The sequence below is a fragment of the Protopterus annectens genome, chromosome 9.part0 (genome assembly GCF_019279795.1).
Source record: "Protopterus annectens isolate FY-2018-M chromosome 9.part0, PAN1.0, whole genome shotgun sequence".
Classification (NCBI taxonomy): Eukaryota; Metazoa; Chordata; order Ceratodontiformes; family Protopteridae; genus Protopterus; species Protopterus annectens.
The window spans coordinates 1,393,258,624-1,393,284,237 of NC_056743.1; the positions used below are offsets into that span (position 1 = coordinate 1,393,258,624).

Here is a 25,614-nt window from a genome sequence, read left to right on the forward strand (position 1 = left end):
TATAATTTTCATAACAATGCAAGCAACTATCAAAACTGATATTTGTGAATGTGTGTGTGTGTGTGTGTGTGTGTGTGTGTGTGTGTGTGTGTGTATATATATATATATATATATACATATACATATACATATATATATATATATATATATATATATATATATATATATATATATATACACATACACAGTGGCTATGCAAAGTTTAAACACCACTGTTAAAATGCCAGGTTTTTGTGATATAAGAAAAGGAGACCACAATAAATCATTTCAAAACTTTTCCCACCTTTAATGTGACCTATAACCTGTATACTTCAATTGAAAACAAACAAATCTGTTAGGGGAACAAAATATAAAAAATAAAAAATGTACAATATGCTGACTGCATAAGTGTGCACACCCTTAAACTAATACTTTGTTGTATGTGCACACCCTTAAACTAATACTTTGTTGAAAAACTTTTTGATTTAATTACAGCATTCACTCTTCTTGGGTAGGAGTCTATCAGCATGGCACATCTTGACTTGGCAATATTTGCCCACTCTTCCTTACAAAAGCACTCCAAATCTGTCAGATTATAAGGGCATCTCTTGTGCACAGCCCTCTTCAGGTCACCCTATAGATTTCCTATTGGATTTAGGTCTGGGTTCTGGCTGGGCCATTCCAAAACTTTAATTTTCTTCTGGTGAAGCCATTCTTTTCTTGATTTAGATGTATACTTGGGGTCATTGTCATGTTGAAAGGTGAAATTCCTCTTCATCTTCAGAATTCTAGCAGATGCCTGAAGGTTTTGGGCCAAACGTGACTGGTATTTGGAACTGTTTATAATTCCCTCCACCTGGATGAAAGCCCCAGTTCCAGCTGAAGAAAAGCAACCCCAAATCATGATACTGCCACCACCATGCTCCACCAAGGGGATGGTGTTCTTTTGGTGATGCTCAGTGTTGTTTTTGTGCCAAACATACCTTTTGGAATTGTGGCTAAAAAGTTCAACCTTTAGTCTCATCAGACCATAACACATGTTCCCACATGCTTTTGGGAGACTTGATGTATTGTTTTGGAAATTTCTGCTGGGCCTGGATGTTTTTCTGTGTAAGAAAAGGCTTCCATCTTGCAACCCTACCCCATAGTCCAGACATATGGAGAATACGGGAGATTGTTGTCACATGTAGTACACAACCAGTACTTGCCAGAAATTCCTGCAGCTCCTTCAGTGTTACTGTAGGCCTCTTGGCAGCCTCCCTGACCAGTTTTCATCTTGTCTTTTCAACAATTTTGGAGGGATGTCCAGTTCTTTGCAACATCACTGTTGTCCCATATTTTCTCCACTTCTTGATGACTGTCTTCCCTGTGTTCCATGGTGTAGCCAATGCTGTGGAATTTTTTTGTACCCTCCTCCTGACTGATACCCTTCAGCAATGAGATCCCTTTGATGCTTTGTAGGCTATCTGAAAACCATGGCTTTTGCTGTAGCAGGCAACTGAGTTAATGTCGGGATTAGTTTCAAAGATGCATTAGATAGATTAGAATGCAGAATTATTCTGAATTTTAGAACACTTTCCCCTAGAGGCATGAATATTGATAGTAGTATAACATTATAACATAATATGCATTCAATACTTTAAATGTTTGAAATGAAATTATGAAGTTTTATCATAATATTTATAAATATTGTGTTTATTTTTTTGAGCATATTCTATTTTTGTAACTAGGTATTTTTTGCCTTTAAAATGGGAATGATGAGTTCTTAATCAATTGTAATAATTGAATAATTATGTAATTGTCAGTGTTTAAAACCATATATATATTGGGTATATTTTTTATGCTAAGCTATTCCTAAGAAGGTGAAGGCTGAGGTACCAGAATAAATGCACTGGTTGAAATTCATACCCTGGTGTACGGTGGATATTTTGCAGCTCATTTTTGGTGTTTCTTGTTGAATTTCCATTTTTTTGGTTTGCTATCATGTAAATGTCAGGAAAATCCTATTAGGACAGCTGAACTTTATTTGGGGTTAATCAGAGTCTCTTTAATTGATGGCAGGTGTGCCCAAGAAGACTGAATGTTGTAATTAAATCAAAAGCTGCTTCAACAAAGTATTAGTTTAAGGGTGTGCACATACAACCAAGTATTAGTTTAAGGGTGGGCACACTTATGCAACCAGCATATTGTACATTTTTTATTTTGTATATTTTTCCCCTAACAAATTTGTTTGTTTTTCAATTGAGTTGTGCAGGTTATAGGTCACATTAAAAGTGGGAAAAGTTTTGAAATGATTTATTGTGGTCTCATTTTTTATATCACAAAAACCTGGCATTTTAGCAGGGGTGTGTAAACTTAAACAGTTCACAGAGAATCAAACATTTGAGTCAAAATATGGCCAAAATCAGTTATACAAGAATGTTAGAGAGATAAAGCAGAAATGCAAACACATGATATATACATATCAATATTTTTACAGATTAAAAAGGTGTATATATATATATATATATATATATATATATATATATATATATATATATATATATATACTTGTATCACTACATAAATATAAAATGTTCACAACAGGAAGTGTTGAAGCATTGAACTGAGAACATCTAAAACCCAAGATATAGAAACCTACACAGTAAAGACAAAGCCTGCATCCCTGCCAACTATATATACAATATCTGAGATTGCACTAGAGTAGAGAAAGAAAGAAAGCCCCAATTCACACTGTACTGTGATGCCACCTAAAACAGGTCTTTCTTGTTCGATGTTCTGAGTTTTCGATTATCTCAGTTTGATGTTTTAATATTCACTGTTATAAATGTTCGATGTTTAGATAGGGAGCCACATATACATATACATACACATATACTCTTCTTGTCAAAATTTAATTATTTCGAAAAAGAAAATTAGAGAACCACTTACGCGAAAGTGCACTTAAACGAAAATGCACTTTAGTGAGTATCGGTTCAACAAACCGCTAAGAAACACTGTGGAGCTGAAGCACACTACAGTGGGGAAAAGAGAATTTACCTGTTTCCCCACTGTAGTGCGCTCTCGGAGTTAATATATTTAAGTAGCAGGGGTGTGGGTGCAAAACACTGTTTTTTGTGTTTTTTATCGGTTTGTTGAACTGATATTCATGAAAGTGCACTTTCGTTTAAATGCACTTTCATGTAAATGTTCCTCTACTTTTCTTTTTCAAAATAATGAAATTTCGACAAAGAAAAGTACATCTATATATATATATATATATATATATATATATATATATATATATATATATATATATATATATGATCCTTGTAGTAAGGCACAATTGTTTTTCAGCCTTAGAGGGGCAACACACAAAAATATCCAGCAAACATCCATGAATAGCACCTTAACAGGACTCCAAAAATTGGCGCCAAAAAGCTTTATTCTCCGCTTTCATCCAGAAAGGACTTCATCAGAAACAAATACCTTCACTCTAACACTCTTTTTATTCCTAGTTACAAACAATAATTCAATCAACCAGTTACTAATTAAGGAATCCAAAGACAAAAATTATACAAGTATTAAAAAGCCTTAAAACACATACTACTTATTATTTAACTAACAGTCTTCTAGCCTTAAAAAAACACTTAATATTATTGGTTTAATTTAAACCAGGGGGTAGGTCTGCCCAACTTTCAATTGCCATAATGTTTCTTTTTGTTCTACCCTGGTTTTAAAATCACCTCCCCTTTTATATGGTTCATCTTTTTCAACTATAGTAAATAGAATTTTTTTATAAGAGGAACAATGCTTAGTGTGCCTATATAGTGCATTATTTTCATTTTTTTGTCTTTATAGCATATAGGTGTTCCTTTATTCTTTTCTCTAAACTTCTAGTAGTCACCCCAATATAATATGCCTTACACCCTGAACAGACCCTAACATAAATTACCCAGAGTTTTACATGAGAATACGTGTGGAATAGCAAAAGCCCTAGTACTCTAAACTCAGATAAGGCCCTTCTAAAATGTTTCTACAACTGGCCCAATTACCACATGTATACATTCCCCTTTCTTTATTAATCTTATTGAATTCTGGATTCTTTTTCTTGTTCTCTCTCTTATCTGTATATAAAGGTTTCTTTAAATTCCATTCATTTTTATAAACAAATTTGGTCCTATGCTTAGAATGGTATCCCTTTAGGTGCCAGACCAAAAAACTCTTACAGACCATTAGAGCAATGGAGGAATGGAAGAAGGAACCATTCCTACAAGGTCAATAGAGGAATGACTACCAGATGGAGGAAGAGACAGGAGAACGCCCTGAATGAAGGTACTGCATAAACATTTTCAACTTAACCAGTAAAAAATTAACTGAAGCCCAGTTAAATGTTTTAAGAAAAGGGTTCAGTTTTGTACCTTCGCCAAGAGCTGACATCAGCAGGACATTATTAAATATAATAGAATATACGCGTAAAATCTAGCATTTATATTAAAGGATGTGAGTTTTGCTAATAATAAGTTTTTTAAGCCTTCCACGTATAATCCTGCCTTGAATAGTACATTAAATGTTTTTGAACAAATGCGCATAAAACAGTGCAAGAATGTTTTAGAAACTAAACCATTTAAAAATACTTTAATTTAACTGCTATTGATGCACTGAAAGAATTGAGAATGATGACTGATGTCAGATTTATGAAAGGTGATAAAGGTGGGGGGCTTGTTTTAATGGAAACTACACATTATATTACAGCTTTGTAAAAATGCTTAATAACCCTGCTGAATACAAAATAGTGACTAGTACTGAAGTTCATAATTGTTTTAAAACTGTTTCCTCTCTTTTACATGAATGGCTTATGGATGGGAATATTAGTTATGAAATATATAATTTTATGTATGTTGAAAAACCACGTTTAGGTTATATTTTTGGGATTCCCAAAATCCATAAGGATGGTAAAAATCCACCTTTTCGACCAACAGTGTCTGTCCCAGGATATGTAATGGAGGGAATTTCCTTATATTTGGATGCAGTGTTGAATCCCATAGTACAAAGATTAGATTCTTATTTAAGATATTCTTGGGATTTTTAGATAAACTTAGAATGTTTCTTGACGAATATATTTTAAAAAAGGATAAAAATATTTTTATTACTGTAGATATCTGTTGAGTTTTCCCTAGTATACCACAAGATATAGGTATTGAAAATGCCAGGATGTTTTTAAAGACATGTACAGAGTATTCTAATAGAGAAATCAATTTTTACTGTGAACTTTTAGATACCCTGATTGGAAATAACTATTTCATGTTTTCGACAAAATTTACAAACAAGTCAGAGGAGTAGCCATGTGGTCAGTGGCTGCTCCAGCCTTTTCCAATTTCGTCTTAGGCTGCTGGGAACGGACTATTTTGGAACCTATCAAAAGTAAATTTCATATGGTATATTACTGTCGGTTTGTAGATGATTTATTTCTTATTCTTGAAAATGATGGATCCCAAGTAGATACGTTCATTAAAGAACTTAACACCAATTCTGAATTTTTGCAGTTTATATTAGGTCAAACAGGGAGTAAAGTTAACTTCCTAGATATTAATTTGGAATGGAATTCTGATAAAGAGAAAATAGATAGCAGCATTTAGTAATAATTATTTGCATTTTTATTAGTAATCACCCGCATTTTATGAAATATAATATACCCAGAGGACAATATATAAGAGCCTCCAGATTAACTACAGATAATATTCAGTTTGAAAATAAAGTTAAGTTAATTACCACTATGTTGGTAGAGGCAGGATATAATCAAGAAAAGCTGGAGACTTTAGCACAAGTGATTATGGAAAAAGGAATAGTGAATTTACTCCAATTTTATTGCAGTCGTGACAGATAAGTAGTAAAGCTTCTGAAGAGAATAAGTCTACAATCTTTTGCTGTTTAGACATGACATTAGATTCAGAAGCAATAAGAACAGTTATAGAGCATAACTGGAAAATCTTAGCAGGAAACTTAAACAATTCAAAGCATAGGGCCAAGTACCAAACGTGTTTATAAAAATGAATGGAATTTAAAGAAAGCTTTATATACAGATAGGAGAGAGAAAAAGAAAAATAATCAGGAATTCAATAAGACTAATAAAGAAAGGGGAATGTATAAGTGTTGTGATTGTGCCATCTGTAGATATATTTTAGAAGGGCCTTGTCTGAGTTTAGAGCATTTAATAGGACTATTGTTATTCCACAAGTATTCTTATGTAAAACTCAGGGGGCAATTTATGTTAGTGTCTGTTCAGGGTGTAAGGCATATTATATTGGGGTGACTTCTAGAAGTTTAGAGAAAAGAGCCAAGGAACACTTATATGCTATAAAGACAAAAAATGAAAATAATGCATTATACAGGCACACTAAGCATTGTTCCTCTTATAAAAAAATTCTATTTACTACAGTTGAAAAAGTTGAACCAGATAAAAGGGGATGCCATTTTAAAACCAGGGTAGAACAAAAGGAAATATTATGGCAATTGAAAGTAGGGGAAGACCTACCTCCTGGTTTAAATGAAACCATTAATATTAAATGTTTTTTAAAGGATAGAAGATTGTTATTTAACTAATAAGTAGTATGTGGACAGGATTCACAATGGCTTGCATGGAGTCTAAGAGTCGTGTAAGACTCCATGCAGCCATTGCGATCCAGGAACAGCCCAAAATCCCGTGCAAGAGACAGCTAAAATGACTCTTACACGGGCAGGGCGTGGATATGCTAATCACCCCACTTGCAGCCAAAAGGCATGCAAATGAGGTAGATTAGTGATCCACGAAGCTGAAACCAGCCCATGTAAGAGTCGTGTTAGGTGCAGAAATGTACTCAGTTGACAACTGAGTACGTTACTGCAAATAACACAACGGAGCCATGACAGCTCCAAATAAAGTGTGCAAATGTTGCAGTCAGCATGGCAATGGCCAAATATGTAGCCATTGGCTTGTTAACGCGATGCAAACATGAAATAAAATATATATATTTTTTTTTTCGGAGATCGGCGATGTTTAAACGCAGTGCAGCCGTGCAAATGGGCTGTGCTATATAAAACAGAAAAATAAAGGTTTGAAACCCACAAATGTGGGTTTTATGTAATGCATGGATTTGCAATGAAGGGACTAGCAGACCAAAAACAACATGGCCACCGTCTAGTGGTTGCTAAGGGGGGAAGCTGAGTGTAAGACATGTAACTAAGCATTAGTAGGCAATCCTATGTAAATGATTGGTAGAATAGTGAATCACACTGTCACATAGCAAATGAGCACATTCCGTGTAGTGTAAGAGTTAGATAAGGGGGAGTAACAGAGTAGGAGATAGGTGACATCACATGGGGGAATGTCAGGAAGAAATCAAGCTCATTGGAGCAAAGTGGTATGTGAAAGATGTCAATCACACAGCATAAAAAGAGGAGTGTCAACAGATAAGCATGGGAAAGTCAAGAAATGGAAGGTATACACTGTGGCCAACACCAAAGTTTCTTGCTGTGCGTGCATGCACGCGTGTACGCACTGGGAACTGCGAGTAAGACAGGGTGCGTGTGTGTAAGGCAGAGTAAGCATGTAGGAGCCTGTTTAAAGATCTGTAAACCTGTTTGCACTGGTGTGCGTGCGTTTTAACCCAAATAAGCAGATTCTAGTCCATGTAAGCATGTGTGCGAGTGTGGTAGCCACTGTGAGCGTGATTTCGCTGGTATGTGCGCTGCTCCCCCCTGAGGAAACAGAGAGGAAAAAGGAAGCAGAAGAAATAGTAGGAAACTACCAGGGAATACTTGTAGAAGTAGCAGGTGAAAACAATTAGAAGCAGGCAATTACACAGGCAGAATACAAGCCCAGCCCAGCACTTAAAACACTGCAAACAGCATTGCAGTATGTTTCTCTCAAGAGACACTGCAAGACAGGAGTAAGCTAGTACAAGAGAAAACTGAAAAAGCTGCACTCAGACCAAACATGCTAGGGGCTGCTATAGCTATCATAAGGAAACATAGGAGACTTGCTGAGGGTGGTGACAATGGAAATGCTGCCAGACAACCCACAGTGAGGAGATGGAGAAGAGTGTACAGGCACAGGGTCACCTACCAGGGGTTACATGAGTTGGAGATAGTGGAGCGCTATAGAGAGGACAGAGACCTCCTGCAGCAAATTGTTGAGCTGTGCAGGCCACTCCTCACACACAGAACCAACAGAGGGGAACCCATCCCAGTGGAAACCAAGGTATGTGTTGGCCTAAGAATACTAGCAACAGGTACCTTCCAGAGACCAACTGGTGATATGATGGTCATATCACAGGCATCAGCCTCCAGGGTATTTCACCAGTTCCTGGATGCCATGTCAGCACATGTCGGTGAGCATTTATATTTCCCCAATGCCCGTGAGGTATTGGCCAGCAATATGCGTCTCTTCCAGCAAATAGCTGAATACCCTGAGGTAGTGGGTGCAATAGACTGCACGCACATATGCATCAAAGCACCAGCCGGTGAGTGGGGTAGGGCCTACATTAACCACAAGGGCTTCCCCTCCATCAACTGCCAGGTCATGTGTGATGCCCAGGGCATAATAATGAATGTGTGTGCTGGCTGCCTTGGGAGCTACCATGATTCCCATATCTGGCATTTGACGCAGCTGTACCAGACATTTGCCAATGGGGACATCCCACATGGTCACCTAGTGGGGGATGCAGGCTATGCACTGGAGCCGTGGCTGATGACACCCATCAGAAATGCACACACACCTGAACAGGAATGCCATAATGAGGCACACGCACAAACACGTAATGTAATAGAGCATGTGTTTGGGCTACTCAAGTCACGGTTCCAGTGCCTGGACACATCTGGTGGAGCCTTGCAGTACTCACCAACTACATGTACCCAAATTGTCATGGTATGTGCTATGCTACATAATATGATCCTGTGAAAACAGCTGCAGCAGGACCAGCATAGGGCCGGGACAAACAGCCCCCCACCATTGCCAAGGCCATCACAGGCAGAGCGTGACTCAGAGGAGGAACAACCCGAGCCTGCACCAGTAGGCAGAAGGAGGCATGCCCAGTATGCCCTGGCCTTGGCAAAGAGGCAATGCATAGCACATACACTGGCTCAGTAGGAACCCTGGGAATGATACCCCTCTCTGACTCACTCATATAGTAACAGGGATGCCTAACATGACACAACCTGCTCTCAAACATGTACAGGAAGTGTAGTATGTGTATCCGACAGAGGCAGCCCTGCAGCACCACCTGAGACATGATTGCCATGTGTTAAACAATGTAACACCATCTAGTATATGCAAACATGAAGACCCAACCTAACATCTCACCCTCACCAAGCATGATGCCACACTATGAAGACAACAAGATCAAGTACAATAATTGGCTGAGGTATTGCTGTTAGCAAGGGGGAACACATGGCTGACAGCCTGGGCTGACATGCCGAGCAAGACATGATGCCCCACCTGCTAGGGATGGCACGCACCCAGCACACCTGGCTGTGTAGATACTGGCAAAGACTGTTGTCACCCCCACTGTGCCTGGAATAGGTAAGTCTGGAAACACAAACCCACCACCATAGGTAGCAGAAGGGATAATAACCTGGATGTAATGCTACCCAATGGCAGAAGTCTAACCTCCAAGGTGCATGCAGACCAAACCCACCACAGCATGGAGAATGGTAATATGTATTCTGTAACAGAAACCTGGGCAAGGCCCAGAAGAGCTCCCTAATACTACCAGGTTATGCCTCATACCATGCTCTACAGCTCCAAAACATGGAAGACATGACAATAGGTGTGTGGCTACCAGTAATTATCAAGAATAACCACACCCCCAGGTAGGTACCACAGCAAGAAGCAGCATGGACTATCCACGGGCAAGTAACACTGTCTCAAACTGTGTACCTGTTTGAAGCCTGCTACAGACCACACACACAAACCCAGGTACCCCAGCCAGCCTTCCTGAAGACACTTCAGAGTATGAATGTCTCCACAAATACCAAACAAGGCACACACAAAGTATGACATAGGTGGCAATCCATTATGTATGGAAGAAGTAAGCATGGACCTAGGGACACAAGTGGACGGTAACCTGTCATGTGACACTCACATTGCCAAGGTGGCAAGGAACACCTGCTATACTGCCCACCTTATTATGAAAGGATGCACATGTAGAGCTACAGAGGTCACTGTGCCCCCATACTCTTCCCTTATCAGGCCCATACGTGACAACAATGCCCCAGTTCAGATGTACCTTACCTTACACATGCAGTAGTCAGAAAGACCCCAAATGTACCCCATCAACAGGATAAATGGTCCAAACACTGGACATCTGCAGCCTGGCTGAAGAAACCACATCCCAATTCAGAAGCATACTGCACAGTCAGAGGTGATGTATGCATGATGTACAAGGCCATGTCCAATCCAGAATGAATGGACATGCTCCACTGCAGAAACCCCAAATCCAGCAGTCACACCACAGTGAGATATCTGAACCTCCACACATAGATTAATAGGATGTGCTGGAGGGACAGATCCATAACCCAGAGGCTCCTGACACTCTGGAACAGAATCTCAGTCCATGATAGGCTGAGCTCCACACACAAACTCAACAAGAGAAATCCGGTGAAGTGCATGGGAGATAGTAGGTGTACACTGGGGGCCATCCTTGTGTCACATCTAGGAAACTAAACCCTACGTTGGCATAATATGCACATTGCAAGGGGTGTCAAGACCCACACACAGTCTGTCCGTGCTCAAACAAGGCCAGGGCAGATAGCCTAGTATGAACCTATGAACCTATGATGATACAAATTGTGCAGGACACAAAGGATTATCACACAGCTGTCCTACCTGATGGTAGGAACCATGGTGATAATCCACAGATATGCTCTACAGCACTCTAATATCACAAACAATACACCAAACCTATACACATTGCCAACAGCCTACCAAACAGATTCCTTCCAACCTCCCCACCAGCACCTAACTGCCAAATATCTATCCCAGGAGAGTGCTGGCCCCCTGACATTGCAGATGCTGAGGTAACAGCCAGCATCCACAAAGCACAGCACACAGCATCAGTGGTACCAGATGGTGTCCTGGGTTGTGTCCAACAAGTACTGTAAGAAGAATGGAACAGCAAATAGCATTACTGCGCACTATCAGTCCTACCACAGGATATGTACCCAAAGAGCAGTGTACAGCAACAGTGGTCCCACACCACAAAGGGGATGCCTGAATGGATACTGCAAACTATCACCCCTCAACCTCGACTATCTAGGTTGGCAAAGTAATGGAGAGGATGATCATGGATCCCATGAATAACAAGATTGGGTACCTACAGACATTGGACCCTACCCAGTGTGGCTGTCATAGGGCAGATCCTGCCCCTTACACATGTCTGACTCATGTGAAATGTGCACCAAGCCCATTGATGTAGGGAATGTTGATCACACAGCCGATCTGAACCTTGCTAAACCCTTCCATTCAATACCCTAGTTGACGGTACAGATAAGCTCACCAGCCTAACTATAAACCCCTATGCAAGTAGATGGGTTGCAAACCAGCTCAAGGAGAGAACTGACCTGGCAGACATGCTGTAGCCATGGCAGACTGCAAACCAGGTACAACTGGCATCCCACAAGGCATGGTCCTGGGACCTCTCTTGTATGCTATATATGTCACATAGGTACAGGCCAACATGGACGGACTCTGTCTGAACAGGTTTGCAGAGGACTACAAACTGGCCACGATATCGGACCCTCCAGCTGACACAAGCAACCTACAAAAGGCACACATAGAAACACACAAGTGGTGCCACAGCCATGTCAACAAGCTAAATGCAGAATAGTGTATAGTCAACCCTTGTGGAAACACAGTACATGGCCAGAAATTACCACATAGGTGTTAACCCAGTAAGTACATCAGGAGCAATAAGAGACCTGGGGACACAAGGTGATAGATATCCTGCATGTGACAACCATGTGTCTGTAGTGGTAACAGAAACATACCATATACCCACCTAATCATGAAGGTAAGCACAGCTCGGTTAGGGTAGGTCAATGTGCCTCTCCAGTCATCCATCAGCACCCTCACAATTGTGTACAATAGCCCTTCAGGGATGTACCATAGCAGACACCTGCAGCAACTGGAAAGACCACACAAATACCCCATCAGGAGGATTGCAGAGCTGTAACAGATGCCATGTGTCACCTGAGTAAAGAAACTGCAGCTCCACACAGTGCCATACTGCCTGGCTGGAGGTGAACTGTGCCTGATGTATAGAGCCATGACCAACCTGGTATCAATGGACATTTGGCACCATGCAAACACTGAATGCTGGTGACCTATGCAGCTGACAGGCCTGAACCCCAGCACAGACAAACAGGACATGCTGTACCGATTGGTCCATAACCCAGAAGCTCACTCCACCCACGACTAAACTCCCACTACAGGATATCCAGGGAGTCCCTCAGTGACTGTCATCCAGAGGAATCATGATGACTGGATGGGAGATGGTAGGTGTACCCTGGATATCACCTGTATGTCACGGGTAGACAGAGGCACAGCACACTAACCGTGCCATATGTCATGGCAAACACCAGTAAATGTGTGTTGAAGGACAAACACTCTCTGACTAGCATTGCAAATGGACTAGGGCACATGGCCATTGTTTGTCACTGTCCACACAAGTTGTGGAATACATTAACAATGTCGGACAATCATGTACTATGCTGTCCATATCTGAACAAAATGCAACATGGTCATATCTGCACAACTGGCCCTCAACCAGTCTGGTGTGCTCACTATAAATATTACAAGCAGTGATAGGACTGAAACCGATTATACTGTCCACCACAGTGAAAATTCTGCACCAGTACACTATACGACAATACAACTGTTTGGTCAGCAGGAAAGGATGATGACATCTGTATGCAAACTATCCCATGGTGACCCTGCAGGCACAGCATAATGCCTGTTAGGTTCAGACACAAAGCAGTTGGGCAGTAAGAACACAACCTGATGTCCAACACTCAACTGTACATGTGATATATAGATAGCGTCCACACACAAACAGAAATGTGGTGGTCCACAGATCCCAACATAAGGAAAGGTCACACTGGGCATGCTCGCACACTTAGATAAATGAGACGTGGCAGTCAAGAAGCCATACAAACTGCGAACTGGGCATGCTCACACACTTAGGCCATGTCACAGTTCAGCAGTTGCACACACATATCTGGCATTTCTATGTGTTAACACAGGAACCTCCCACAATATAGACATCTGCCCAGTGCACACAGTGAAGTTACAACAGAGACATAAGTAAAGTACTGGATCCCACTCATATGCAAGCATCTTCCACAGTACACACGTTGTTTATAGAGATAGGGAAGGCTATGGCAATAAAGACCCACAAACAGTATATGAGCAACTGATACTTGCATCTGACAGGTAAACATATGGCCATAGAGTGCAATAATTGACTGTTGTCCCTAGGGAATAGAGAAGGCTATCCACAGTGTATTTGGTGTCTGCCACCACAGTACAGTAGGCCACTGTGCCTGTGCAAAGTTAATGCATAGATATGCTCTCCCCTTTACTGATGTATAGTCACAGATGTACATACCTCTTCATCCATAATGATGTCAGCACACTATACATATGTCAGGAGCAAAAATTATCCCCCGTAATGTGAATAGCGTGCTCTGCTACTGCGTCTCTAACAAGTTTCATAACATAGATAGGTGGGGGTTTGAATCCTGCAAGTGCTCAGTGTGTGGGGGAGTAGTGTGTGCAATTCCATGTGTATGAGAAATGTCCCTTTTGGCAACTATTACTACACAACACATGCTGCATATTCCACTGTCTAAACACTGATGATGTCAGCACCCTATAAGTACAGTAGGAGAAAGCAATCCCCCCAGTAATGCAAATAGCGCACTCCGCTAATGCGTCTCTCACAAGTGTCATAACATAGTTAGGTAGGGGTTTGAATCCTGCAAGTGCCCAGTGTGTGGGGGAGTAGTGTGTGCAATTCCATGTGTATGAGAAATGTCCTTTTTGGCAACTATTACTACACAACACATGCTGCATATTCCACTGTCTAAACACTGATGATGTTAGCACCCTATAAGTACAGCAGGGGAAAAAAATCCCCCCAGTAATGCAAATAGCGCGCTCTGCTAATGTGTCTCTCACAAGTGTTATAACATAGTTTGGTAGGGGTTTTAATCCTGCACATGCCCAGTGTGTGTGTGAATGTGTGTGGGGAAGTAGTGTGTGCAATTCCATGTGTATGAGAAATGTCCCTTTTGGCAACTATTACTACACAACACATGCTGCATATTCCACTGTCTAAACGCTGATGATGTCAGCACCCTATAAGTACAGCAGGAGAAAGAAATCCCCCCAGTAATGCAAATAACATGCTCTGCTAATCCGTCTCTCGCAAGTGTCATAACATAGTTAGGTAGGGGCTTGAATTCTGCAAGTGCCCAGTGTGTGTGTGTGGGAGAGTAGTGTGTGCAATTCCATGTGTATGAGAAATGTCCCTTTTGGCAACTATTACTACACAACACATGCTGCATATCCCACTGTCTAAACACTGATGATGTCAGCACCCTATAAGTACAGCAGGAGAAAGCAATCTTCCCAGTAATGCAAATAGCACACTCTGCTACTGCGACCCTCACAAGTGATCTAACATAGTTAGGTAGGGGTTTGTATCCTACAAATGCCATGTGTATTTTTGTCACACAGTTTGTCCATGTGTGTGGGGTGTTGTTCCCAATATTGCACGACATACATTATATCAGTAATGTCAATGCACACATGATGTATGTGTGTGCCACCTACACATATGTACCTGTGAAATGCAAGAGTTCCCATGTCCGAAGCCTGCCTCATGTGAATACATGGAATATGCATCAGACAACTGTATGACTGTGGTGTTCTGTGCAGGGGCTGCATGTGGTATGTGACTATACAGTGTGGGTTGTATATGGTGTCATCCCACCAGTGAGGGATACATGATTGGTCTGGAGCATATAGTCCACATGTTGATGATGAACAGGTGCAGCATGTTGTCACCACTTGTGGGAGTGGTAACAAGTTGTTCCATAGCAATGCAGGGAATGAATGATGAGAACCCTTCAGATAGGGTCTTGCAGCTAGAATAATGCTCACACTGTATGTTTGGGTAGTCGCAGTACAACCGTCATATTCCCAGTGTTGTCAGGAAGGCCAAGTGGGTTTCCTGGGTATGGGAGTGTGGTGTGTGCCAGGCTATGAACCTGAAGGCAGTCTAAACCACTGTGTGTTGCACATGGAAAGGCTCTGATGCTTTGTGCAGTGCCACCAACCTGGGGGTGTGTGTATCTGAGCTGCCTTTGGATACATCCCCCCTGTTCTGGTTTGGTGCATGTGTAGGGGATGACAAGCATGGTATCAGGAATGACCTGGCACTGATGTTGTGCACCTGGGAGCCTTATACCAGGAGTCTGTTACTGCACGGATATTGCTATACCCCATGCTAAGGACAATTTCCACTGCATGCATCTTGAGGTTTACACTGCTGCTGTTGAGTAGCATTGCTATTAGTGTCCTATCCCGTGTGATACCTGTGTAGGTGGCTATGTAATTTCAGTCTTGCATACAAAGGCACTATGTGTGTAGCAACAGCCTCTGCCAATATACAACGGCCCATGGGTGACAGGTGCAAGCTGTCCCAAGCAAAGCAATGTGGCTTGTCCAGCATGTAATCCCACACTGACAGGCATTGGATCCCCTTAGCATGTCACTGAAAGATACGTTAATTGCAGAAACTGATGATCCTGTCTACATATTGTGGCAGCATTCTTGGTGAGGTTGAGATGCTACTCAAGGCCAGGGTCATACCAGCCTGTGCCACAACCTCAGAGAGCCCCTCTATGTCCCCTAACATGTAGTCCAGGGAGGTGCGTCAGAGGTCATACACACTGGCACAGACAATGACTGAGTCATACTTCTACATGCCTTGGAGTGACCGGTATGCTTGTGTTATGTGGTGGATCATAGTGCCCGACGGGCAGCTCAGCATGACCATCACCTTGTTCAGCCTGGGTGCAGGACCTCAGTGTACATGATGATAGAGGTACCTCATACAACTGTAGCAGGTGTGTTGTCAAGCCGTATGGCCTGTGACTGTTTGGCACACAGGCTTTGTGAGCTATGTTTTGCATGTGCTCTGCTCTGGCTTAATGTTTGCTTGTGTGTCTGCTTTGCAGGTGTCAGCTGCTCAGGCAGGATGCTATTCTGAGAGTCCAATAATGTACCTGTGTGTTTCTGTGTTTGGATTGCAGTCGTGGCAGGTCTATGGGAGACTGGTAATGTATTCACAGTAGTATCCCACTCCACCTGACAGGGAATGCCAGTGCTGTGTTAACAGAGCTTAGCCCCCAGTTTGGCTATATGGTTGCATCTCTCACATGTGTTGTACGTATATGGGAAGGGGAGAGGGTTGTCTGTGTACATGAGGCAACTGTAACATTGCCACATGACTCACAGATTCACCAACTGGTCCTGAGAGTACATCGACAGGTGACCTTTGCACATGCTACCACAGCATTGTGACACCCATACTAAGTAATGACACATAGGGCCAATGGGGAACAAGGTACTCAAGGTGACTATGTGAGGGTGTAGTGCTCCTGATTTGTTAGCGCTGGCATATATGAATGCTGTCTTGAGCAAATGTGAGGTAAGTCATATGCAATGTGTTACAGGCAAGCTACATGCAAACAGGACAAACAGTGACGTTCTGTCAAGTGACACATGGACATCAGTACAGTAAGCAATACAGATGTCACTAGGGATCCACAGAGGCACTGTATATCTGCACTGCAGGTGGAATCAGTGTTTCAGGAACATAACAGGCAAACATGCATACAAACAAAGCTACAGTCAGCAGGCCTGCATGTAGACTATGCTACAACAAACAAGGTGTACGACTTCCAGTAGGTAACAGTGCATATATGCAGGCACTATAAGCCAGTACCCAGACATTCACAGGTCGATGGGCTGGGTCCAGCCGCACCCCACACAAGTGTATAGACCACGTACCTTCGTAATGTTGAATAACTGGCCTGATACCCAAGTGCTCATACCTGTAATAATACACATGTCAAATAGACACTGAGCCCTCACTCAGCAGTTCCAGACTTAGTATGATGTATGCTACCTGTCCTGGCACCACAGTATCCTTGACATGTATGGACACTCTCCCTCCTGTCATAGTTAGTTCTGTGTTTTGGTGCTGTCATGCATGGTATGAGGTGTGACCTTGTAGTGCTAGTGTGCTCTTGTGAGCCTTGAACCTGTTGTGTAGTACTGCACAGATATCAACATCCTGAAACATCTGCATTGCAGAGTCGTGTGTGGACAGCATGCAACTCGCAGTTGACATGGCCATCATTGAGTATCAATATGTGCATTGTTGTATCCCCTGTGCTACCTATGTAGGTGGCCATCCCTTCACAGCCTCACCACCAGTATGCAAAGATGTGCAGACAGAACACTGTGGTAATTACTATGGGTGTACAAAACAATACATTGACATTCATACTGTAACTGCATCAGGCATGCAGGTATATACCCACAATGCTATCATTACACTGTACTGTTGTCAACATCGTACTATTACAATACATCTATGTACTCACCCTGTGCATCAGCACCATGTTAACCTGTTCCTGCACTGATTTTACAGATTGCAGGAGGTGGCACAGTTTCATCATATGCACAGGGTGTGTACCTGGTATGCCTGAGTCTGCCACTGATACAACCAATTGACATGTCTGTGTGTGTGTGTGTTGGTGAGGGACAGCAGTACAAGATGGGGCAATGTTGATGCAGTGTGTGCATGTATGCGGTAGCCCTAGGTGTTATCACTTTGCATGTGTGTATGAATGCACACAGTCCCACCTCATGGCTGCCATATACAGGTGTTTGTGGACAGCCACAGACTGTACCTGCCAGGTCATACAGATCACTGTCTGTGGCCACGGACACGGTACCTGTGGCTGGTAGGGGTGCTACGGACCATATCAGGTACTAAGCCAGACTGGGTACTGTCATCAGAAGCAGGTGGTTGGTGACTGGAGACAGGTCCCTGTTGGGACTGTCCAGTGCCACGTGCACGTGGTCTCCTGGGGTGGTCTGATGACAGCACAGACTCAGCATTGCTGGGGCTGCTGCTGGCCCTATGTGAGTGGCCGCGGGCCTGTTGTCATCCACGACGGCTGCCAGCTGCTGCTGTTGCTGGCATACAGCCACGTCGATGCCTCAACCGTCCACCATTGCCCTGGCTCATGGACATGTAGTTGTGGAACAGATCTAATGTGTCCCCCCAACGTCTGTCAATGACCTCAGCGAAGTTGCGGATGGCAGCCGCAACATCACGCATACTGTCACTCATGGCTATGCGACATGCTCTCAGCTCCCTCAGACCCTGCCTGGTGTACCGTTCCATACGTGACTGTGCCTGCATTACAGCCCGAAACATAGCTGAGGTTGAAAGACCTCTGTGGGCATGTCTGACAGGGGCGGTACACCCACGGATGCTCCCACAAGAACCCATGGACTTCTGCCTGTGTGGTACGGTGTCAGGACCCTGGCCATGGCTGCTGTGTGGGGATGCATGTGCCACCGGTACCACATTACCCTGGTCAATGCCCACTGTATCCTGTCCATCACCTAGGGACATTGGTGACAAAGGATGTATTGGCAGGATGACTGTGCGCATTGATGGGGTCGACAGCTGTGTAGTGTCAATTGGCTGACCAGTGAGGGACCCTGGCAAACCTACCTGTGCCATTACACAGGTATCATCATTATCACTATCCACAGCAGCTGATTCAGGTTCCCTGCTGCACGACACCAGAGCAGCACCAGAACCTGTGGGAGTAAGACAGGAAACACAGTTTACAATGTGTACACAATGTCACCACTGATGCACACATGCACACATGCGCACATGGGCACATGCGCACATGCACACATGCACACATGTGCACATGGGCACATGGGCACATGCACACATGCACACATGCACACATGGGCACATGCACACATTTACACATGGACACATGCACACATGTACACATGCACACATGCGCACATGGGCACATGCACACATGGGCATATGCACACATGCACACACCTCAGTATATGAGATATCAACCCACAGACACAAACACACTTGCAATCAAACACATAGCACTACTGCTTCAGCCTATTATTACTATTAGTCTCAAGAGTATTGAAGGTAATGGTATTACACACTCACCAGCATGGATAGGCTGCCTTGCTGTTACACCAGAGGGACCTGCAGAAAAGAGACATTTATTGTCAGTGGGCACAACTGTGCCATTGATACTGTGGGCATGATACAGTTCAGTAGTGCAACAGTTAGCTTCCACAGGTGTACTGCAGATATTGAGGATATCACTATTGCACAATAATTACCAAGATTACAGCTACAAAATGAGGACACACCTCACACATGCATAACCTAACAGTGTACAGAATGGTCAACTATACACATGGCATGTTACCTGCACACTCCGTGTCCTGCTGCTGTGTGGCTCCAGCCTCCATCATTACACATGTATGCTGCTGTTGTTGCTGTTGTGCTGGAGCCACAACACTTAGGAGTAGTCCCTCCAGTCTGGTGAGGGGGGGATGTCTAGCCACCCCATCAGCTGTGGCAAGCTGCTGCCTGTGGATATCCAATGCACGCTGACAGACATTTCTAATTAAATCACTGCAGTGATGGTGTACCTGCTCATATGTCCGGTTATGTGTGCCTATGTCATTTACCCGAAGGACCAGGTCTTGCCACAGTGCAGCCCTCTCCTGCTGGTTCTGGCTGGTGCGGGAAAAGAGTACAGTGAAATCCCGCACCAGGCTCTGGTGTATCTCCTCCTCCTCCTCTGCAGCGGAGTAGACAGGGTTCCGCTGGTGAACCATAGCCCTGAAAAGGGGAAGGAAAATATGTCAGCAATATCTGTCAGCAAACTATGGCACACATAATACACATAATACTCGACTGCAGTGATATAACTTAAGCACCATATATAGCATCTGTCTGTCTATTGGGGGATGCACATGTAAATGACCAGATATCAGTGCTCATCCGACAACTGTGCAACAGTACCTGGCACACTCCATACGACAGACTAGTATACTGCAGCAGTCAACACACTGTTTCAGGTACAATACACAACCTCACACTGGGGGTTTGTATCAGGGTACTGTATGGGGAACATTATCAGCCCATGCACTGCACACAATGCACGTTACATATTTCACTGGTAATGCACACTACTCTTACTTGCCATAACCCTACCTACACCACAGTGACATACAGGGTAACACAGCACATCATATGGCAATGTAGTATGTGTTGATCGCAATACCGCACACACCTGTCTCTGGCCTCACACCAAGGACACAGACTACCATGACAGGCAGACAGTCATGGTGAGCAATCACACCAGTACACAACATGCACCCAGTCACTAGCACACTCATTCCACCTCACATATTCCATTTGCAATGAGTTCATGGGTGTGCATTGTGTCTTAGGTAGGTATGTGCTTTTGGCCCTGGGCCTACAGCAGCATACTGTTATGCTACCCTGCCCCTTGTGACACGTGTTATGATCGTACCTGCTCCTTACAAACAGTTACACAGGGTGACTCATATGGCATATTACCTATCTGCATAACATTCAGCAGGGGTATGTCTGACATCTACTCATGGGGAGCCTTGCTTCTGAATTCTGTGTGGTCTACTACAGGGTATGTCATATCTGTGGGTAGGGTCCTGTACCTCCACCATGTGCTCTATACTGCAGTGACAAGGGCGACAGACATAGGTAATTTGTGTTGTGGATGTTGGAGGTGTTACCATGGTTGTTAGACAACTGTCATGGGTGTGACTGAACTATGTATATCCAGCAGTGGTAACATCTATGTAGGTAGTCTGTGTGCGCTCTGTGGTGTTTGAGTGCATTGACACAGTTACTTGCATATGTCTGTGTCTTTCTCCATATCTGTAGCTGTCATGGGAGGTACATACCGTGTAGGACATTGTGGGGTGTGGAGGGGTACAGTGACCTACATGTCCATAGCTGACACACCATGTCCGCTGACACATTCCATGTACAGGTATTACAGGACTAGTGTGCCACTGTGTATATCAATGTGGAGCCTATTGTACACTTGTTGCCTCTGTTCCCCCCTGACACATACAGTGGTGGGCAGGCATGTACATATGTGGTGGTTACTGGTGTCAGTGTTTTTGAATGGGGTATGGTACTCCAGTATCCACACTGGTGTTTACTCCATGCCTTTGACACCAGGCACCTGTTGCAAGACATCTGCACACATGTGCCTCACACAGTCTCTCTCTCTCTCTCTCTCTCTCTATATATATATATATATATATATATATATATATATATATATATATATATATATATATATATATATATATATATATATATATATATATATATATATATATATATATATATATATATGTGTGTGTGTGTATATATATATATTGATATATTGATATATTTATATCTGTATATAGATATATATATGTTTGTATATATGTATATAAAATATGTATATATAGATGTAGATATATACATATAGATGTGGGGAGAGAGGGGGAGAGTGAGAGAGAGAGACACAGGGAGAGTGAGAGTGTGAGGGGGTGGGACAGAGAGAGAGAGATAGTCATATACAGACATATCTGTTATCAGTTAGATCTATCTGTATATGTATATGTCTCTACAGATATCTATATATGTATGTGTGTATTACATATATCTGTACGTACATATTCTACCAATCTCGATGTTTGTGCAGTAAGTGAGAACCTAGTTCAAGGCTCCTGAGAGCACACCAGCGGTACCAGGCTATACCCCGTATCATGCTTTTTGGCCCCAGGACTCGGGACAAAACAAAAAGGGAGGGGGTGTGTCCATATTCATGAAGGACACACACACCTCCAGGTTAGTGGCAACACATGAAGCATCACAGACCATCCAGGTGCAGATAACTGTAGGCAAACCTGCTATACAACTGGTAGCATTTTACAGATCACTCTCCCAATCTCAGGAACCACAATCAGCCTTCCTGAAGACATTGGAGGATATGAATGTCCCACCACACACCATCATATTGGGATACTTCAACTACCCTAACATACACTGGGTGCATTATTCTACCCCAAACACCCTAGCCCAAAGGTTCCCGGAATTCACTAAGTCAAATGCAATAGAACAGCTAGTCACCTCTCCTACAACAGGAGATAATATACTAGACCTGATCATCACAAACATGGGGACAATGTGCTACACACCGGAAGTATACCCCTCACTAGTCACATCTGACCACGGACTAATCCCCCTGGATATACATATCCCACCTACCCCACAACACAAAAGACTACAGTGGAAAAACTCTCACATGCCGACTTCACACTTCTTATAACTGAGTTGGTATACTCAGATGTGGAAGCAGACATGGGAGGGTAGTGGCTGACAATGTTCAAAGATGACTGCATACTAGGCACCATAGTCGATACACCAGCTGACACATACATTCTACTGACAGGCCTCACAGACACCAACAACTGGTGCCGGAGTCATGGCCTTAAACTGCATGCCATGTAATGTATACTCATACCCTTTTGGACGGACAAGGTACCCACATATTATCACATAGACAGTAACTCAATGAGTACAGACAAAGTAATCAGAGACCTAGTGACACTGATCGATGCTGACCTCTCATTTGACACCCACATGGCCAAAGTGGTTGGATAGACTTCCTACCTTGCCCACCTTATCATGAAGGGATTCACATCCAGATCAAAAGGGGTCATTGTACCCCTATACTCCTCCCTTATCAGGCCCATAACTGCGTACTATGCCCCATTTGGTATGTACCTCACCTGGCACTTGCAACAGCTAGGGGGACCCCATAAGTACATCACCAGGAGGATCAAGGGTCTCCAACAACTGTCATATGCTGCCAGACTAACGTAGCTCATGCTCTATTCCATAGCATACTGCCTACGTAGGGGTGATCTGTGCCTGATGTAGTAGGTCATGTCCAATCAGGTATTGATGGACATGTTCCACCTCATACAATCCAAATCCATCAGAACCACAACAGCTACGGATTTAAACCTCAGCACACATATGAATAGGACATACTGTAGGGACAGATCCATCACTAAGAGGCTTTCCATACTGTGGAACAGGATCCCAGTTCATGTTAGGCAGAGACCCTCACTGACACTCTTCATGTGCATTCTTGACGAGTGGATGGGAGATCATAGGTTTACAGCAGGGTCATCTCTGTGTCACTACTAGACAGAGGCACAGTAAACTAATGCTATTATGTAGGGGGGTCTTCACTGTGTCACTACTATACAGAGGCACAAGTTTATAAATCTATTCTATACACTGTCTGCAGATAGCCTAGTACTAAACTATGACACTGTGAAACTATATATGTCTATGTATTTCTACATCCCTCTCTATCTATGTATACACATATGCATATTATATATATATATATATATATATATATATATATATATATATATATATATATATACATATCTCAATATAAATATGTATACACATGTTTTATATATATATATATATATATATATATATATATATATATGTATATATATATATATATATACATATATACTCCTTTTTAGTTCCACATAAATATACACACAGTAACGTACTGCTGAACATCCATTACTGTACAACCTACTTGTACATTGCACTACAACCTACATTGCTATGTGCAAATAGCTACCATCACATACATATGTATGTGGAGCCTTTAGTGACAGTTGCAGTATGTCCCCGGCCCTATGCACATCTTCATATACATAGATACAGACCAATAACACATTTGGAGGGTTCACAGTATGTAGAGTATTATAGTAGTACTTTACATTACCTGTGTTTGTTGCAGCTGTTTGCGTAGGCTTGCAGTTACTTGGCCTGCTGCCAGCCTCTTTGTTTTGTTGTTACAGGTTTTTGTTTTTTGTTTTTTCTTTCTCTTTCTTTCTTTCTTTCTTTCTTTTTTTTTCTCTCTCTCTCTCTCTACCTCCAGTGGGTGCAATGAAAGTATTGCATGTATGGACTGGGAGTACAGGATGCTTTTGTAGGTATCTGCACATGTCCATGTGATGGCGTCTGCACCAATTGTTAGCCAGCATTTACTAATTGCATGCAGCCTGTTGTGTAGTGATTGCAGTTCTCACTTTGATTACAGGACTGTGCTATAAAAAAGTCTGTTAGGTAGGCATAGCCCTTTCAGATTATCAGGATGGGGACCATGCTGGTTTGCTGTGGACACTGTTCTGTGAGTGTAAGGGTTAGTATGTCTCTCATATTTCAGGATGTGTTGTAGACACTGCAATGCATGTTGTTCTGTAAGCTGAGTATTCCTTCCTTCAGTGTCCTCTTCTCCGTGTGTATGTAAACTGACACCTATGACTAGTAATACTGTGTATATGGGTGTGTGTGCTTTCCTGTAGGGATTGTGGTGTAACTGGTATATAGCAGTGGTTCTTGCAATCTGTTGCTATGGCTTCAATATTTGGCCTTTACATTCACTCGTTGTATGCCTGTGTTACTGCATGCAGTGTGATCTGGCCATGGTGTGGGCCTTGACACTTACAAGGGTATTTGATCATGCTGCTGAGCAGGCCTCAGATACTCTCTGGAGCATCTTTTATCAGCCTCATGGAATGGTACATAGCAGTGGGTTACTCCACTGACATATTCTGATATTCTGCAGTTGTGACTGTGGGTTATTTCAAGCATATGTATTAGTACACCATTTGTGACGTGCAGGTGGTGCATACCTTCAGTCAGTCATAGTTACCATTGCATGTGTAGTTGCACCTTTCTGCCTACTGTTAGTACATTTGTCAGGGTGTCAGTGAGGCACAGTTGACATTTGTTTTCACATTAGGGACATCTTTGTAACTCTGTCACAGTTGCTATGTCTGATCTCTTAACTATTCAACTATGGCAGCGTTTATCCTGCTCTGAGTATGTGTGTGGCTTGCCAAATGCTACTGTGACATTATTACCTAGTAGCTGCCAACTAGCATGACTGTTTCTCAGCACATAGTACTATTTTACAAATCCACTAGATTTGACAGTAAATATATATGACATGCTTTGTGTACTAGACTTGCTATATTCCCTTTACATTAATTCCTACTATTTTATGATATATTTCTTTCAGCACAATGTTCTTGTATAGCAGTCATGGCTTGGTGGTAAGTCATGAAGACTAGTGTTTCCTGGGTTCGAGACTGAGGGAGGTATTTTATTTTGCTGCTGAGAAAACTACAGGCCTTGTCATTCAGAGTGACTAAGGCACTTTTAAGCAGTTGTAAGCGGGTTAGCGCTAGTTTACGCGGAGGAATGCATGCGTGCTGCCGCTTAGCTTGGCGCACACACGCTTAGCTAAGTGCACAGAAGTGCACACCCGCTTACTACTGCTTAAAAGTGCTTACTCTCACACACACCTGTGCTA

At 42.7% G+C, this 25,614-nt stretch overlaps 1 protein-coding gene across 1 annotated transcript in view; it reads right to left on the bottom strand.

The window, feature by feature from the left end:
- LOC122810685 overlaps positions 1–25,614 on the bottom strand; it is a 307,542-nt gene that overhangs the window by 231,793 nt on the left and 50,135 nt on the right. The gene's annotated exons all lie outside the window — the stretch shown is intronic.